A 19,251-nucleotide genomic window follows, 5' to 3' on the forward strand; every position below is an offset into this window, starting at 1 on the left:
AGGACTTCGAGATCAAGCCTGCTTTGATCGGTCTCGTACAGAGAAAGGTGTTTTCTGGTCTCTCTACTGAAATTCCAATGGAGCATATTGAGAGCATCGAAAAAGTCTGCAGTTTCACTCGCGCGAATGGTGTTCCACCAGATTACACCAGGTGCATGTTATTCCCATTCTCTCTTGATGGAAAAGCTGCACGGTGGTTGAACTCTCTCCCTACCGGCTCTCTCACTTCATGGGAACAGGTCTGATCAGCGTTCCTCAGCCATTTCTACTCTAAGGCGAGAACAACTGCATTGAGGAACAAGATCACCTCCTTCAGACAGCTCACTGATGAGCCTTTCTGCGACGCATGGAAGCGCTTCAATGACTATCGTAGAGAATGTCCTCACCATGGATTTGATGATGATTACCTCCTGGACATTTTCTATGATGGAGTGGACTGGAAATACCAAGGTGCTCTAAACTCTGCGAGCAATGGAGACTTCATGACTCAAACCACTGATGGAGCGTTTAAGCTGATTGAGAACATGGCTGCTAGCTCAGCTAATAAGAAAGAGGAGAGTGATTGCTCCATGAACGGGAACAGTTCCAACACCCAGAAAATAGATGAGCTGACTGCCAAGGTTGATCAGCTACTGAAAAACAACCAAGGGCACGTCTTCAGCATGGAGCAAGCTACGGCCGGGCATATTCAGAACCAGAACCAGCGACAACCACAGAGCAATCGGCAAGCTGTTCTAGCTGCCGGGAACAGTCAACCAGATGAGCTGAAGGGTCTGGGTATGATGATGCAACATTTGTTGCAGGGTCAGCAGGTTCAGGCCAAGACGTTGAATCAGGTAATCACGGAAATGGACACCAGGATGGACAACATGTTCACTGAGCTGAATAACAAGTATGACACTCTTACGATCCACATAAGAAAGATCGATGTTCAGCTTGCTCAAACAGCTGAGAGTGTCAAGAGGCAACAAGGGACGCTCCCTGGAAAAACTGATAAAAATCCTAGGACTGAGCACTGTAATGCAATAGAGCAGCCGTTCACTGAGACTACTCCAGGCGCAGAAGAGAGACTGCTCCAGGCGCAGAAGAGAGAGCATAGCAGCCTACTAGCTCTGCAGTAACTGCTCCCGACGAATCTGCTGAGACTCCACCATCTCGAGTCTATGTTCCCAAGGTTCCCTATCCCATTCCACCTAGACATCTAATGGATCCCATTAGTGAAGAGCAGCTGATAGGTTTTAACAAGATGGTGAGAAAGCTTCATAAAGAACTTGCATTCGAAGATGCTCTGCAGATTCGTCCATTGCTCAAGTTCTTTAAAAACTGTAGAGAGACTCAAGAGGAGATCAAGGTCCTCTATACCAAAGCACTGTCTACACCAGCACTGAAGGTATTGCCTAAGGTTGATGATCCTGGAAAGTTTGTTTTTCCATGTTCCATCGCAGGAACAACCTTCAAGGACGCTCTTTGTGACTCTGGTTCTTGTGTGAATCTCGTCTCAAAGGCTATTGTAGAAGATTTGGGTATTGCTGATGTTGAGCATTCTCAGCTGACCCTGACCTTTGCAAACTCTTCCAGAGCAGTCCCATATGGAACCATCCGCAGCCTTCATGTTCAAGTAGGGGAATGCGTTTTTCATGCTGAGTTTCAAGTTGTTGAGATGAATAAGGATCATGAGATGCCTTTGATATTTGGAAGGACATTCATGGCTACTGTTGGAGCAACCATCGATATGCCCAACAAGAGAGTCTGCTTTTCCAACATCAACGAGAAAGTTTTCTACAAGGCTGTACCCACCAGATCTTCCTCATCCCACGCCTCTTGCATCTCAGTGTTTGATGTAGAAAAGCTGAAGGTTGTTCCAGAGAAGGAGCATGGTGATAAGGGTGAGAGCAGGCTGTTCTCTGATGAAAATCCTAGCACTGATCCTACTAAATTCAAAGGGAATTCAAGGGTGAAACATAAAGTCCAGAAGAAAAGGGTCAAGGGAGATCCTACAATGACTTTGATACCTCTCAAGTGTGATGAGAACTCCATCGAGTATGAGGTAAAGTGCAAGGGTACCTCCAAACCGTTCTCTAAAGTCAGAGCCATTCTCACACATGAGTTGAAGGAGAAAGGGAAAGCTGCTGTGAAAGGGTTGTTGAGCAGGGTTTTGAAGCTGAACATGTCTGATTGTGGAGCTTGTTTTGGAACAGGCCCTCCTGCTCAACCAGATTGATCCCTATCACCAAGTCAAGGTAGTGACTTAAACTAAGCGCTTGGTGGGAGGCAACCCACTGGTAAGTGTACATATAAGTTCGTTTTGTTTTTGCTTACTTATTCTTGTTTTAGTTTATTGAGTCTTAGGTCAAAAAGCAGAAAAATCCGATATACTTCAAAAATTCTGGGTTGCAGTAATGGAACAACCTGCCCTCTGAAAAGAGTGGCTGTTCTAGGCGACCATCTAACGATAGAACACCCAAAATTTTCATGGAGTGTCCGCTCCACTCAGGTAAGTATCTCAACCAAAAAAAAAATGTTTATTCTTGTTTTCACCTTCTCTCTGATTTATTTTCACACCAGGGACGTTGTGAAGTAAGTCTGGGGGAGGGTTTTCGTCATTTACTAACTCGTTTCTTTCTTTTGTTTTTCTTTTGGGTCAATTTGAGTTAGTTTTTTATGATCGAGTCAGTCAAAACTTTGTGGGAATTAGGACCTTATTCTGTGTTGATCACTGACCACCTCGTGCTTTAGTTATCTTATTCAGTGACCTTAGCAGTGACGAAAGACACACATGTGGACCTGGAACACTTTGACATATCTCACCTGATTCTCCAGAAGTTCTCAGCCGATCAGGTTACATTGCGTAGACTTAACTCCACGTAACTTGAACTTAATCTTGACTGAAATTGTTCTTGTTATGGGCATTAGATCAGGGAAACGAGAACACACTCAGGACTTCTTATCCTTTTTGTCCATCTTGCTGATCCTGAGTGGCTAGCTCATCTTTAGCTAGTTCCCACCCTGCACCTTAGCCTTTATTCCACCTTCATGCATTTGTTTTTCAGTGTCATATGTGCAGATATGTGCAAAAAGGTCGGAGAGGAAAGGATCAACGCAGCCTCTTACTCATTACTGCTCCAGAAATTCAGTCAGAAAGGAGAACAAACAGATTAAGGGAGCAACCGCTCCATAACCAATGAACTGCACAAGAGCAGGGGCGGAGAACCATAATGGTCGTGAAATCAGAACCACCAGTGGCACTCAGAACGATCATGTATTACCTCCTTCTTCGTCACATCACCATATCAGTCTTCAAAAAAAAAAAAAAAAAAAAAAAAGATACGAAAAAACGAAAATAATGTGATGGAGAAGGGGAAGAAAGAAAAGAAACATGGAGCCACTGGAAAGGTCGAGCAAGAATTTGGTACCAAGTATTGAAGAGTATGTAGAGGAAAGTGGAAAACAATCAGTCGCCTGCTCCATCATCAGAACAGTCGCACCAGATATAAAAACGAGTAGAGGCTGTGGACATCAATGGATCTATCCTCTCTTGCCATTTTGTGTGATATCCTGCATCCTTTACAATGAAATGGTTGCCCCTAAACACTCTTAACTCCACCATTAAATAGCTTGTTCCACACCTAGACCGTCTACCCTGAATAGTGCCTGTGATGAGAAGCTCACGCTACTCTTAAATGAATATAGGGAGTTCTGTCTCGATAGTGTTGCTTTTTCAGGTTTGAGATGTAGAGTATGGAGCCAATTTTCGAACAACAGTCAGTGGGGTTCCGGTAAGGGTGTGTTGTCCTAGTTTTACTGCTTGTATGGTTCAGAGATTCGTGGTTAAAGTATGGTTGCTGAGAATAGGAGAGTTCCCACACTTTCAAACCTTTCTCCCTGTTTTTGATACTTGACATTGTTTGAGGACAAATAAGGATCTAAGTCTGGGGGAATTGATATATGGTGTTTTATACATCTTGTATATATGCTTTTCAATTGGTTTTCAAGTCTTTATTGAGTCTTCCTAGTCCTTTTCGAGTCATTACAGGTCTGGAGTTGCATTGGATGGGAGATGCACCAGCTGGAACAAAAGAGACAGAAAACAATGCAATTTGGTGAATATCCTGCAGAACAGTCTTGATGACTGTTCCGGATAGCGGAGCAACCCGAGTGACTGTTCTGGATAGAGCAGAACAATCCGAGTGTCTGTTCCAGCGGCAGAGATTTTTAAAGAAACTACAACCTATTTCGGGATTTGCCCTAATCTCTCTATTTTCTCTCACAGCCGCCGGTGGCTTCCATAAAAATTCTATTTCTGTTTTTCTATATTTTACTACGCTACTTTTTACACAAGGAACCAGACCTTAGAGTTGGAGACTTGAGATTTTGCTACTTTGTAAAGGGAGAAGACCATCTCTCTCGATTTAGAGAAGAACCCTCTGAACCCTATTACTTTATTTCAGCCATATTTCATGTTGTTTTATATCTCTGTCTCTGTGTTTTCTTGCTTCATGGCTGAGTAGTCAGCTTGCTTAGTCTAGGGTGTTAGGGTGTTACATCCGTGAGCTTGACATAAATAAGTTATAAATCGATTGTCTTCATTCACTGTCGTTCTTAAGGCTTGCATCAAGCTAACCACTTAGTGCCTGATTATAGGTTTCATCTATTCATCAAAAGTGTTATAGGTTGCTAGACATAACTTGGATGAGCATCATCTCCCTAACCAGCGAAAGTAGATGTTAGGGTGTTTTGTGAACAGATCGGACTTGATCTTAAGTGATCCGAGTTCTAGACTGGTCTTTAATCGAACTTGAATAATTGTTTGGCTCACACTTGTTTAACACCCGACCAAACCACCCTAGGCTAGCATTTTAATCATCTGAAATCTTTAATTAATCTTATTACTTGCTTGTTACGAAACCTTAATCTCAAAACCCCATCATTGTTTTAGCTAAGTATTGATCCCATAATGATAAAGTGTAATCGTTGGTCTCTGTGGATTCGATCCTAAAGTGATACATCGACATACCATTTGATTGTGGTAGTGTGCACATTAGGTTAATTGGTGTGCATATACAGAAAACAAATCAACAAAACCAAATAACCCCTCTTTGGGCTGGTTAGTATAAAATAAACCAAAATCAAAGGCTTCTTCATCGTCCTTCTTTTAGACCAATCAGTTCAGTGTCTAAAACAAGACTTCTGCATCGTCCATCTCAGGACTAAATGGACTTCTTTATCGTCCACCTTTGGACTGAATGGATCAGTGTCCAAAACAAGTGATCTCACGCCCATGTACTAGATAATGGGTGAGACTGGTCCATATTAAATCTATTGAGTACTCTTTTCTGTATATACTATTTGATTCACAAGGATTTCATTGTTAATGTACTCAAGCTGTAATCCCAAACAAAACTTTGTTTTCCAAGATCTTTCATCTCAAACTATTTCCTGAGATATTCAACTGTTTGGGAAATTGTATCCAAAGGTTCCTAGGATATTCAGATCATATACTTTGATGATTATCAATATTGTTCTCGAGAACTTGCTGTACTTTCAGCTCAATACCCTCTAGTACTTTCATTATCCAGTGGATCATATAAATATGCAGTCACTACATCAACTTGCTGCAAGTATAATTTTCTCTCTTATATAACCAGACTTATGAGAAATATAAAACTAGTTGCATCCACCACATGGGAGTATGTCTCCTCATAATCTATTATTGGTCTTTGTGAGAATCCTTGTGCAACACCAGCTTTATATCTCACGATTTCTATTCCTCACAAGACCCATTTATATCCACTGGTTTTAACATCATATGGCATCTTAATCATATGGCCAAATACGCATTTCTTCCTTAAACTATTTAACCCCACATTTCCATTCAATCCAATCTGTTCTACGAGTGCGCACTCTTATATTGACGTGAGTTCATGATCCTCGCTTATATTCATAAATTCAAGTGTTACCTTGTATGCAAATAAATCATCTTATATCGACATTCCTTATTGGTTCTATTATGTTCCAGACATGATATAATCGATTGAGATTCATTATTATCAGGACTTTTAATACTTTGCAGCTTGGCGTCCTAAGCTACATTGTTTGATACATGTACCTTAGAGCCGGCCGGCCTTATCTCCATGTCTAGGATGGTTTCCTTAGTAACCTCGGATTTGGATTTTGATTATCATTCTTTGCACCTTTCTTTTGTTTCCGAGGATTCTTATATTTTGGAACCTATTTGGTCTACCACGTTTCATACATTGTCTAGACTCTGTAGCAACTTGACTGTGTCTCTTCTTGGACATCAAATTCGTTGGTGCTTTACAAGCTGCTTTATATATGACTTAGTCATTCTTTTTCGGGTCAGCAAATGTGTCTGGCATTTGATTAGCTAGCTTTGTAAATGTATAATCTTTGGACTTCTATTTCACATTCTTTAGTCCGAGGATCTTGGCAAGACATTGATGGTTGATTCCATTATATTTCTTTTACCATTCTTTTACCAGCTTTATTATTTTTTTTCTCCTTCTGGTCTTAAAATAATCCGTGTACCTGGCCTCAAATATAATCACCCATAGTTGGCTCAAAGTACTTTATTATTGTGGGAGAATCATATCCAACATATATCCCCATCCTCCTTCTGAGGTCTCATTTTAGTTCTCTGTGGTGGAGCAATTAGTACATAGACAACACATCCAAATGTCTTATGATGGAGTATGTATGGCTCTTGACCCGTTAATAATTGTGACAGGGGATATCTATGCTCACTAAATGGCCTGATGCGTATTAACTTAGGTGCATGTAAATTTCGTGTGGCCCAAGCTGTGAATGAGAGTTTTGACCTCATAAGTTATGGTCTATCAATCAGCTATTTGTGTTTTAAAAGATTTCGGCCAAGCCGTTCTTGGTATGGACATGTATCATATAATTTTCCACACTTACCCCCATGGACATACCATAATCATTTAAACGCTTGGGACATGTATTCACCAGTATTATCTAGACATATAGTCTTTATTTATGAAAAAGGGGCTCGTAGCCGTTTTACTGGTGATGGCCTAATGAGTTTCCTTGTGTACATGCTACACACGTGAGATTCTTTGGGATAACTCTTCTTATCTTTTAATGTGTGCCTTTTGAATATCAATTTTCGCATCATGTTTGGACCAGGATGGCCAATCAGGCCGTACCATAAAGTGTATATTTTCGCAGGCTTTTAGCCTCTATCATACTGATCTATGCATAGTCTAGGTCAGTAGAGAATGCATGTATAGTCTTTAGGACTTATTATAGCCTTGGGCCATTTTATACATATATCTGAAGGAACTCTTTGTTTCTTGCGCCCATTGTTTCAATATGAAAACTATTCATTCTTATATCTTTAAAACTCAATAGGCTGCTCTTGCTCTTAGAGCTGAGTGAATATAAGGCTCTCTTTGATAGAGGTCACAAAAATGTTTGGGAGTCCTTCATATCTTAGCCCAATGGTTCCCCATTCTACATCTATGGCACACTGATTTGGTCGACCTTTGTGGTTTAAAGGATATACCACGGCAACTGCCTTGACCATGGCTCAAATTTGGTTGATACCCACAGCCTCTGCCATAGTGATTCCCACGCCCAAATGTGTTATAGTGGCCATGGCCACGTCCTTTCCACCTTCCACGGCTATGACCGTGTGGTCTATCATTCTGGATGTGGTTACCTTTTTTTTCTTCTGCGGCCTTATTGGTATCAGGTAATGGGATTAATCCAGGAGGTCTCAATTCACTGTTTCTCATCAGTAATCCATTATTTTGCCCAGCTAGCAATATACTCATCCACGGACTTATAGTCCTGGATTCGGGGATTCCTCCAATCAAATAGGACATTTGGTAATAACACCGTTCTTTGGTGATCATATCTCGATTTTTTTTAACTCTGTCCAAAGGTCTAGAGGATTCTCTATAGTCAGATACTGATCTTTGAGACTCTTAATAAGATGATGGCTAATAATTAATATTGCCATGTATCAATCTTTCTCTTTTGGCATTATCGCCTTTTGTGATTCATTCACCAAGTCCTTTGACTTTAGGATAAACTCAATATCCAGTGCCCATTTCAAATAATTATCTCCTCAGAGATTTAGAGCAGCAAAATCCAAGTTGATTTTCGACATCTCAAATCATATATCAATCAATTTTAGATCTCATAAAATATTTAAAATATGGCCATAAACAAGACATACTATCAAGTCAATACATTTCTAATAAGCAAACAAGCCACACAGCCAAATGTGATATAATGCAATACGGCCACACGACCAAAGTGATATATGATGCATAATAAGTCACACAGATTTATCAAGCAAGGGTATCGACCAAACAAGCAATTTCTATATGTTTTCATGTGGCCATATGGTTATAATGCAAACCTAGCATACTGATTCTATATGTACAGGAGTGGAATTATGGAACCTCAATTTAAAACAATCAGATCATGCAAAGGTGATAATAATCAGATCATGCGTATAACATAAACATGTAGGTCAGGATGATATATGATGTAAACTGGCCACACGGCCAAGTAGATATGATGCACTCAATCTTAGCAATCAGATTCTATATGTGCAAGGGTAATATTAAAACATTCAATCAAGATTTAGCAATTAATCAATCTGTTTCAGGTATGAGATTTAGCTAGACTAACAAACAAATTTAATTAGGTTTTATCAAGACTAGCAATTGGATCAATAATCAAACGGATTCAAGCATTACACAATTTAGGGTTTCGATCCAAAAATAGGGTTTTAATCATGAAAAACCAAAACAATCAGTTTCAAGGCTGATTCTATCAATTTTATTAATCAGTTTCAAGGCTGATATTTATCAGTTTCAATGTTGATATTAGCAAGATGGAATCAAGCAATCTGATTTTAGGAATACACAAATTAGGGTTTAGGATTTCAATTCGAAATTAGGGTTTTATCAATCAATCAACTTCTAGCAAATAATCTTAAACCTCGGAATAGTTGATTATATCATGAAACTATCAACCTAGTATAATATGAAATCTCAAAACATTCAATTCGGATTATGCAATACATGGATTCTATTTTAGGGTTTATCAATTCGAATTAGGGCTTATATTATAACAGATTCTAACATGCAATATTAAACCTCAAATCATTCAATCAGGTTATAAAAACTATCAATCCTAACTCACACGGATTTAAACCTCAAGAATCATGCAATCAGATCATTCAGATTTTAAACAAGTAAACCTCAATCAATCTATCAACCTATCGGATTATATAAGCAAAACAAGCTAGCAACCTATCGGATTCAATCAATGTTTTAACAGGCTGGTCGGTTTAAACAATTTTAAATCAGATGAACAATTAATCAAGCAGGATGAGAAAATAAATCTATCAATTTAACGGTCAAACAAATCTAGCAACATAGCATCAGATTCAATCAGATTTAAAACCTCAATGATCAAAACCGAAAATATTTTTGTTTTCAAACTATTCGATTAGTGTTTTAATATGTGATTTGATAATTATAGTATAATTAATTATGATACTTATATTATTTAGGGTTTATAGATATAGGGTTAGGGTTTATCGGATTTTAACTTGTAAAAATTGATTTGAGGTTTTAATCATGTAGGAACATGATTTTGGGTTTGGGGTATCGAACTTTTAGAGCTTCGATTTACTCAATTAGGATTTTTGACCTATTACCCTATGGTTTTGATTTATAAAGATTAAGGTTTTAGGGTTTCATTCTTTATCAATCAATCCATGTTCGATTATGGGTTCTTAGGTTTTGAATTACCTTTTAACCTTAGATGATTGTTGAATCGGACCACCAAAGGAGTTGAGCCGCGAGCTGGACACGAACGGGACGCAAGCTGGAATGGATCGAGTCGCTTCTATCGGGCCGCAGACGTCCTTTGTTGCTTGATCGGGAACGCTTTTATCGTCGGACGCGAGCTGTCTGATGCTGTCGCGAACGAGGAAGAGGTCGCGTGCTGGAGCTGCTCTCGGGTCGCGAACGTCTGAACTAGGATCAGGAACGCCTTGGGCTGAAGCTGATTGGGGACGTGAGCTGGAACAGATGAGAGAACAAGAGACGCGATCGGGGTTTAGGGTTCGTCGGATCGCTGGCTAGGGTTAGGGTTTTAGGGTTATTCGATTTGGGTATTGGCTTAGGGATTTAGAGTTTCGTGCTGATAACGTGTTATAAAAGTAATGGAAAAGTCTATTTATATTCATAACATAGAGGTTCCTTATATAGGAGATTACACCGTCATAGATAAATGGAAAGATTACAAATCATAATCTCTTGGTTATGAGCCATCCACAATCTGGTTCATAACAGTGACAACAATGTCACAATGAAAAACACAAGTGATGTTTCGACAACATCAAAAAAAAATTCACCACAAAAAAATTGCAAAGTAACTACTCCTTCTGTTCCTAAATATAAGATGTTTAGAATAGTTTTTATGTTCCAATATGTAGGATGTTCTCATATTTTTAGGTAGCTTTAAGTTTATCAAAAACTGTGTAACCAGTCAAATTTAATAGTTCTATTTTATAATTGGTTGAATAGTTTTTAATTTAAAATATTAGTGATATATTTTAAACAAAATGTAACTTTCTTAATAAGTGTGTTTTACCTAAAAAATCTTATATTTAGGAACAGAGAGAGTACCATTCTGCGAGGAAAGAATTTACAATTCTTTAACATGAATGTACAAGTACTAATGATGTGGTAGGTGGAAATATGTTTGTAATAGGCTATATCCCTAACAAATTTCGTCGTAAATTAATGAGCGGTGTAAAAGATTTGTAAATCATTTTCTTATTAATGAGCTATTAAATTCTTATCTACCAATGATGAAAATTTTCTAGATACCATTTTCTCTTGAGAATGAAGCACACGAACAAAAAATAAATATACAAATACGTGAAACATAGGAAAAATGTCCAACACTTGCAATGTTTATGGCGAAACTGGATTTATATGCACAAATATTTTGACAGGAGAATGTCAAAGGAATTTCTCTATGGTCTATAAATATTCACTGGTAGTGATCGATCACACATGAAACCGATAAGATGTTCTTTCTGACAAGTGCAAAACACAAAATTTTACTCGTAGTGAAAATGTATGAAACCATTTTGTATATCGAGGTTTTGCACCACAATACTATATATAGTTTCAACGTGGAGAAGATTATGGTGGGAATAAACCTAGTAGTAATAATATTAATTATAAGGATGCTGGTAACGAAGAACTGATTCATTTGCATGATTAAAATAATTAACATCAGGAGGATCATATGGTAGATCATGATAGGATTCACGACATGGTTACAATTGCATTTTCAGAAACTACATTAACAATAACTAAAAAAATTGTAAATGTTGAAGAACCTAACTTCGATGAAAAATGTCTTATGAAATGTTAGATGTTACAAATCAGCCAATCTACATTGGCTGTATAAAAGGGTTCTTTAAATTGTCTCTAGCAACTAGGATTATGAATATTAAAACTGATGATAATTTACCTAAGAATTATATGGATGCATGCGCTGAGATGCTTAAAGATTATTTGCCAGAAGATAACTTGTTTGATGATTCTTATTATGTGATTTAGAAATTAATTTATAGTCTTGGGTTGTTTTCAAAAATGATAGACGTCTGCATCGATGATTGTACGATATACTGGAGAGAAGACGAGAAGGTACTTGAGTGTCTCTTATGCATAAAGCCATGATTTAAACCACAAGAACGTGAGCAGAATAGGATACCGTATCAAAGGATATGATACCTACCAATTATAAACATGTTTAAAAGAATATATCAATCTGAGAGGATACCGTACCAAAGATTCAGTCCAAAATCAACAAAACCTTATTTGTATCTTTTTTTGTCTTTTGTTAAAGAGCTGTGACTCAATTAGGTTTAAGGCTTTAGGTGACTAGAACTAGAATGATCTATTGACAGCTCTTGTCGCCGAAGCTTTTACAATCTCTTGTAATAATCGCTACGCTCTTAAGCGAATTTGAAATGAAGATCTACCTTTTCTTAATTCATTTTATTGTTTTCTGTATTTTTCACGTTTATTTGATCACTTGTCGTTGGCCCTTGCAGAGAATCCGCATCCTCATGGAAAATCGAGAATTTCTATATTTCTCCACTAACAAATTGAATTTTGACATTGCAAATTTTGATTCCCACAGATTTGCGCTAGAAGGAGGGGGCAGATTACTCTTACTCACTCGGCCGCAAAACGCTTGCTCGAAACATGTTTGCAAATACGAAAGACAAACTCACGACTTGCATTGACACTCTCAAACGACGACAACAAAGCTGGTAACACAACTCCATCAGTGACTGCTCCTGTGGCCAACGCTAACGCAAACACTGCAGCGCTCAACGAAATAGAAAACCTAGTCACAACTCTTCTCCACAAGAAGATCAACCAAAACAAGCTCGCGTTTTCTCTACCCTAATAGAAAAGGGCAACGATTGGATCTATGTAACCTCACAAAGATTGGATCTATCTAACCTGGCGAAATTGTTTTGGGAAAATAAAAGTTGATCTCCCCGAAATCGCGGAGAAACCCTAAGTTGTTCGCGGAAAAGAAGCATAGCAAATCGGGTACACACCCCTCACCGTGAACTTCTTCCGAATAACTTTCATTAAAGAATTCGGAGAAATAAACCAAATCTCTTTGCAAATAGTTATTCAGTTTATCAAAGATAGTTTCAGGTAATCAATAATGTTGTTGCATAGATCAATTATCATATGATCATGATTCTAGTTAATTACTCTAAAATTTATCTTTAAGATCAACCAGTGATGAAGAAATCAATATATCACCCTAGCAATATAAACAACTTAACAATTTATTATAAACTTAATTTTTTTATAAATCTAACAAAGTGATTAATCAGACATGATCAAAGAAAGCATAGTTAAAGTCTGAATAAATTGCCTTAAGTTAAAAATAGATACACTGGAGTTTCAAATCAATCCCTGAATGAGTGCTGATCTTTCTCTTCGAAGCTCTCTAAATATTAATTAAGCGTAGCTTAAACAATGGCTTAAGAAAACATAATATAGTGTAAAACACGTTAAGGGGCTTCTTTGCAATTAAGGAAAATTTCAAAGCCAATGTGTAATTTTTTGAAACATCATTAAACTTGTGTCAGTTTGTTTGTACAACAAGGGTGTTGTCCAACACCAGACCAAATCTCCAACTCCGACTTGCATTTCTCAGCATCCCAACTCTCGAGATTCCAAAATGGCTCAAAACTCTCCAAAGTGCTCCAATATGTACATGAACCTAGAAAAATTCTAAAGCAGATTCGAAATATATAATATATATTTTAAACCGGACTTATATCATGGTCAAAACCCATAAAAATCGTGATATATCAGTTTGCTTATTCTGGAAAGCTGCTTTTAGATTCCTCCCTTTTTCGTTGGTGGCTTCCTTCCATCTGTGACTGTCATCCGGTTGTGGGATGGAGAAAGCGGTTCTGTCAAAGTACTCTTTGATCATCATCCTTTTTTGTTTGTAGTCGGAGTTGAAAGTTGAAATTTCCATTGGATTGTGTTGTGTGTTGTGGTTTGATGTTTGTTTTTAATTCGTTTTAGTTTCTTTGGTGATTTCCTTTATTTGGGCTTAGGTTCAGGAGACTTTCTTTTATCTTCTTTCTTCGTTTATCACAATGTACTTAATCTCTGTTTTGATTTAATGAATTTTACAGAGAAAAAGAAAATACCAGCAAATCCATACTTGAACCGTAATCATTACCGTGAAATATAAAAATTATTTCGCTCAATATTTAGTTAACATATTTGAATTTTAACTTAATTTTATTAAAAATAAATACTTGAATGCGTTATTGTACTATGTTTTCAATGTATTTTGTGGATAAGAACTTTGGTGTATCTAATTTTCTACTAATCGATTTTAAATATAAACGTACAAATTAAACACATACAAACGGATATGCATTTATTATCGAATTTGAAAATCTTGTTATTATTTTATGAAATTCTATATTGTTTCAATAGGTGTTACATATGATTTATAAATAGGAGGAATCTATACTATTATTTGAGAATTGAATTTGCTTATTTGTCATGTTCTCCATGATTTTAGGCTGAGTCATTAAACAATTTTAATTTGACTAATTAAAATTTTAATATCTAATAAATAAATTATATAATTCATTATTTAACTGATTACAAACTAATATTATAAAAATATCTCAAAAATAAATGGAAAACGTTTACGAAAAAAGAAGATAATTCCAGGTATTTATTTTGTGTTCATCTACATCTTTATTTCTTATTTATTTATTTTTTATAATTAGTATTATATATACACATATCATAATTAGATTTATCATTGTACTAAAATATTATAAATATTTTTATACAAAATAACGAAAATTGATTTATATTTGTTTGTAAACATAATATGTCATGGCATATTTTTGAAAATTATTAAATTTATTTTAGTATTAAAATACTAAAAAGAAGTATATAAACAATAGCAATAAATATGATTAATATTTGTTTGTTAACTTGATTTTTGTGATATTTTCATTTTTATTCTTATCATTCATTTGCAAGAATAACTTGTATTTGTTATTTAAGTTGAGAATTGAATTTGCTTATTTGTCATGTTCTCCATGATTTTAGGCTGAGTCATTAAACAATTTTAATTTGACTAATTAAAATTTTAATATCTAATAAATAAATTATATAATTCATTATTTAACTGATTACAAACTAATATTATAAAAATATCTCAAAAATAAATGGAAAACGTTTACGAAAAAAGAAGATAATTCCAGGTATTTATTTTGTGTTCATCTACATCTTTATTTCTTATTTATTTATTTTTTATAATTAGTATTATATATACACATATCATAATTAGATTTATCATTGTACTAAAATATTATAAATATTTTTATACAAAATAACGAAAATTGATTTATATTTGTTTGTAAACATAATATGTCATGGCATATTTTTGAAAATTATTAAATTTATTTTAGTATTAAAATACTAAAAAGAAGTATATAAACAATAGCAATAAATATGATTAATATTTGTTTGTTAACTTGATTTTTGTGATATTTTCATTTTTATTCTTATCATTCATTTGCAAGAATAACTTGTATTTGTTATTTAAGTTGAAAATTTAATATTTCTTTGTTTTTATTTTTACCAAATATTTATACATTACATATTAGTGTCTTGTTTGTCAACATAGTTGGTCTGTTTGAGTGTTAATTTAGTTATTATAGGAAGTATTTTACAATATAATTAATTACTTTGACTAATATAATATGTAAGGCTGAGTTTGGTTTAACATTCTTGTGCTTTTGATTTATTTTGAGATTTTGTAGTTTATGTTAATTCTTAGAATTTGGTTTAATAACATCACTTTATATTAACAATTATATATTTGTTTATTTAATTATATCATTGTTTACAAATCTTATATAATAAAAATGTGTTCAAGATAACAACATATTTTAAAATACAAGATATTAATGTTGTTATCCAAAATAATGTTTTTAAATCAATAAAAATTAAGAAATTGAAAGGCTCATAAAATATTATAAATTTAATTTTTATTTAATTTTTTTGATCTTTAAACTAATAGTATATTTATTAAATAAATATGCCCGCATGTGCGGGAAAAATTCCTAGTTAAGAATATACAAGAAATAATGAAAAACTCGTGTAGTTAAGTATATACAGTAGAAACTCTACAATTAACACTCGAAAAATTAATATTTTTTTCCAATCTCAAGTTGGACCGGTGTAAATTATGAAATAATTCGATAAAATAATAAAATGATAGTATTTAGAAAACTCTTAGGTAAATATATGGTCTCATTAAAATCATTAATTAATAATTCCCATAATATAAATTTTATATAAACATATAGAAAACTATTATTGTGTATCTTTCTTCAAAATAAATTTCATCTCTAATTTTAGTTTTATCGAATTACATATAAAATAAATGTGTATTATATGATATGTTTTAATCATACATAAAGTATATCAATAATCTAACAAATAGTTAAAATTTATATCTATAAACTTTAACAATATCATGAATGAAATATGTTTTTCATTTTTAATATAAATATAAAAGGGAATTCTCTTAAAATAATAACTCTGCAAATTAATGAATTCTTTTAGTTATAACATTATTAATTTATAGAATTTTTACTGTAATAGAAGTTTCCAGCTTAACAAACTCGATAAATTAATAATGTTGTGATTTTGACATTTTATTAATATATATATAAAAAAAAAATTATTTTATGTAAATAATAAAAATATTTTATTTTACGGTATATGAATTAAAAATTTTATGTTGTTCTTATTAGGTTATATGGTGTATGGAAAATAGTTACGTGAATGTAGATGAATTTTAGGTGTAGAATATAAAAATAACATAAAAATATTTAGAATTTCTTGGAAAACTAAAAGAAATTTCAGTATGAACAAATACAAACTATAAAATATATTTATATAATTAATATACATTAATTATTATTTTATGTTTACGTTGGAGCGGTATATTTATATATTTTTTTAAAAAATATATATTATCTTATCTTATCGAATTGTGTCATATTTTACGCTGGCCCAACTCTGAACTAGTAAAATTTATATTGTTTACTAATTTATGGAATATTTATTTATTGAGTTTCTACTATATTATTAAAATCTAATAATTCTAGATCAAATAAACTAAACATATTTATTACCACTATGCATAAATAAAATTTTTTAACATATATATATGAGCAAAAAAAATAATTGAAACTCAATATTTTATCTTTATTAAATTAAATTAAAATTTTACAATACTCATTTCATGTTTTTAAAACGCGTATAAAAATCTTGTTGGACTTGTTTAAGCAAGGAAGCTATTGTCAGTGATGGACAATTAATGTGGTACAACCTCCGCATGTAGCGATGTCATTCTCCCCCTCTGATTCTTTGCTCCCATAAGCTGAACTTTGCTTCTCAACTTTGTCAAAGCCCATCCATAACATTTAAAGAGATGAGTTACGAGTCCATGATCCGTCGATCATACATATCTCTCCTGTAAGCGTACGACTTGAGTAGATGATTTTGTTTCACTTCTTGTTTATCTGCCCTTTTTTCTTAGCTTCGAAACATGTTTGGTATTTTCCTTCTACATGTCTAACAGTCTCCAAGAGATCCTTATTGAGTCCTCCGAAAAGTTTCTCGTATCTTTCAAATATATTGTATTATCCATGGAACAGACCTATATCCACTTTTGAGATATGATATCGTTCCTACGCCATAAAAGATAATCCATCGTTGTATATACATTGGTAACAGGGATAACCAATGGAGAAGAAGGCATTGATGCTAAGGCCCAAGTTTGAAGAGCTCATGGACACTAAAATAGTATGTTTATTATTAATGTTCAGCTCCACATCTAAGATAATGATTATCATATTTCATATGGCGACGTGTTGGATTCATGTTTACCGGTAGGTCTTCTTTATATGACTTGCCATAGAAGATGACGTATCTTCTGAGGAGTGTTAACTTTCTAAGCAAAGGCTTGATATTGTGTTATCCTAGGATCTGAATATATGTCATCAGGTTCCTTGATAAGTATATTCCTTGCCACCCAATATCCCGATTTGACAGTGTACAATCCCTGCATCGTATAGTTACAGCAAAATTAATGTCTTCCTCTGACTGACTTGTGGGAAAGAATTGAACCAAAGGGACATCCTCTTGCGTGATAAAGTCCCTCAGTTTCTCCACCTTCAATATTTTTGTAATACCCTCAATAAAATCACTCACAATAATCATAGGATGAGCAACATGTGCAATGGATCTGGCAGTTCTTGCTGGCATCGTTGGGATCCATGGATCTTCCCAATCTTTTGTACCATAACCTGAATGAATTATTCTTTGTCGTATCCCCAAAGCCATTTGTTGCAATGGTGAACTCCATCTATAATATTTTCCTCATAAATTATTGCTAGTAAAGAATCTGATACTTGAACTCAGTCTACATAGCTGTTTTTACAATAGAACTAAATTGAACTTATGAATCATACGAAATCTAATTCCTCTTTCGTACTTCCTAATTGTTCATTTTTTACATCAAAATGGTATTCTATTACTCAAACTAGAGGTGGTCTGGAGATCCTGGTCGGAATAGAACAACCAACAAAATGTAGAATATGATCAAACGTACAAGCAATCTTAGCTAAACCATATGTTGTCTGATTCTGTACTCTTAGTATATGGGAAATCTTGAAATCCGAAAATTGTCTCTGAAGTAATGCTACCTCCCCTAGCTCTGTGGAGAATCTCGGTCATGCTTTGGGGTCCTTAAGCGTCGATACAATATCCTTACAGACAGTCCCAAAATGTTGACAATCTGTGTGTTGTAGCATTGATTTCATTTCCCAAATAAATGCCTTCCGTTCTGAATGCAAAGAAGACACATGATTATCTTTTTTTCTCAACCCCAAGAGTTGTTCAAATCCTGATCCATCTATCTATACCAAGCCGAATCCACTGTACTGTGCCTCAGCAGTCCATCTACCAGACACATATTCTGCATATCCGCTCAGACTCGAAGATCCTCATGGATTGTATCAACAACCGAAGCCGATGTGTGGAGATTCAAAGTGTTCTCAGTGATATCCTTGCTCTCTGCACAGACTTCGAATCTATCTCCTTTATGTTTATCTCTCATTCCTTTAACCTGGAAGCTGACTCTCTGGCAAAGAGAAGTCTTCAGGATCTTGTAAACTCTGGCCCTGGTGGCTAAACTCTGTTTCTGTTTCTTCCTAATTAATGAATGGTTTGATCAAAAAAAAAAAACTTGTATATTACTTGTTTTGTTCACTGTTTGAGTCTCATCCAATGTTTTAGAGTTTGTGTAAAACCATGCATGGCATTCAGTTTCAGCACGTGTCTAATCAACTTCCTAAATGTTTGTTAATGGTCATATACTGGTGGTACTTATGTACACGTCCATATATTGTAACATAAAAACAATACAAGTTTAGACTTTTATGCTAGAAAAATCAACTTTATGCGTTTGTTGAACCACAAACCATTAATTATTAATATTTATATAGCTAACCAAAACAAGTATTTGGTATCTTACTTTCTCGAATTTGGTAAGACAAAAAAAAACTTGGTAAGA

General features: G+C 34.6%; 1 non-coding gene across 1 annotated transcript; it reads right to left on the reverse strand.

Annotated features, from left to right (window-relative positions):
• Positions 1–287: 287 nt before the first annotated feature.
• Positions 288–394, reverse strand: LOC125586719. The gene has a single exon (XR_007323255.1). It is a non-coding gene; the product is annotated as a small nucleolar RNA R71 (small nucleolar RNA).
• Between the last annotated feature and the right edge of the window lie 18,857 nt (positions 395–19,251).

The sequence above is a fragment of the Brassica napus genome, chromosome C4, assembly GCF_020379485.1.
Source record: "Brassica napus cultivar Da-Ae chromosome C4, Da-Ae, whole genome shotgun sequence".
In the NCBI taxonomy this organism is placed as follows: Eukaryota; Viridiplantae; Streptophyta; class Magnoliopsida; order Brassicales; family Brassicaceae; genus Brassica; species Brassica napus.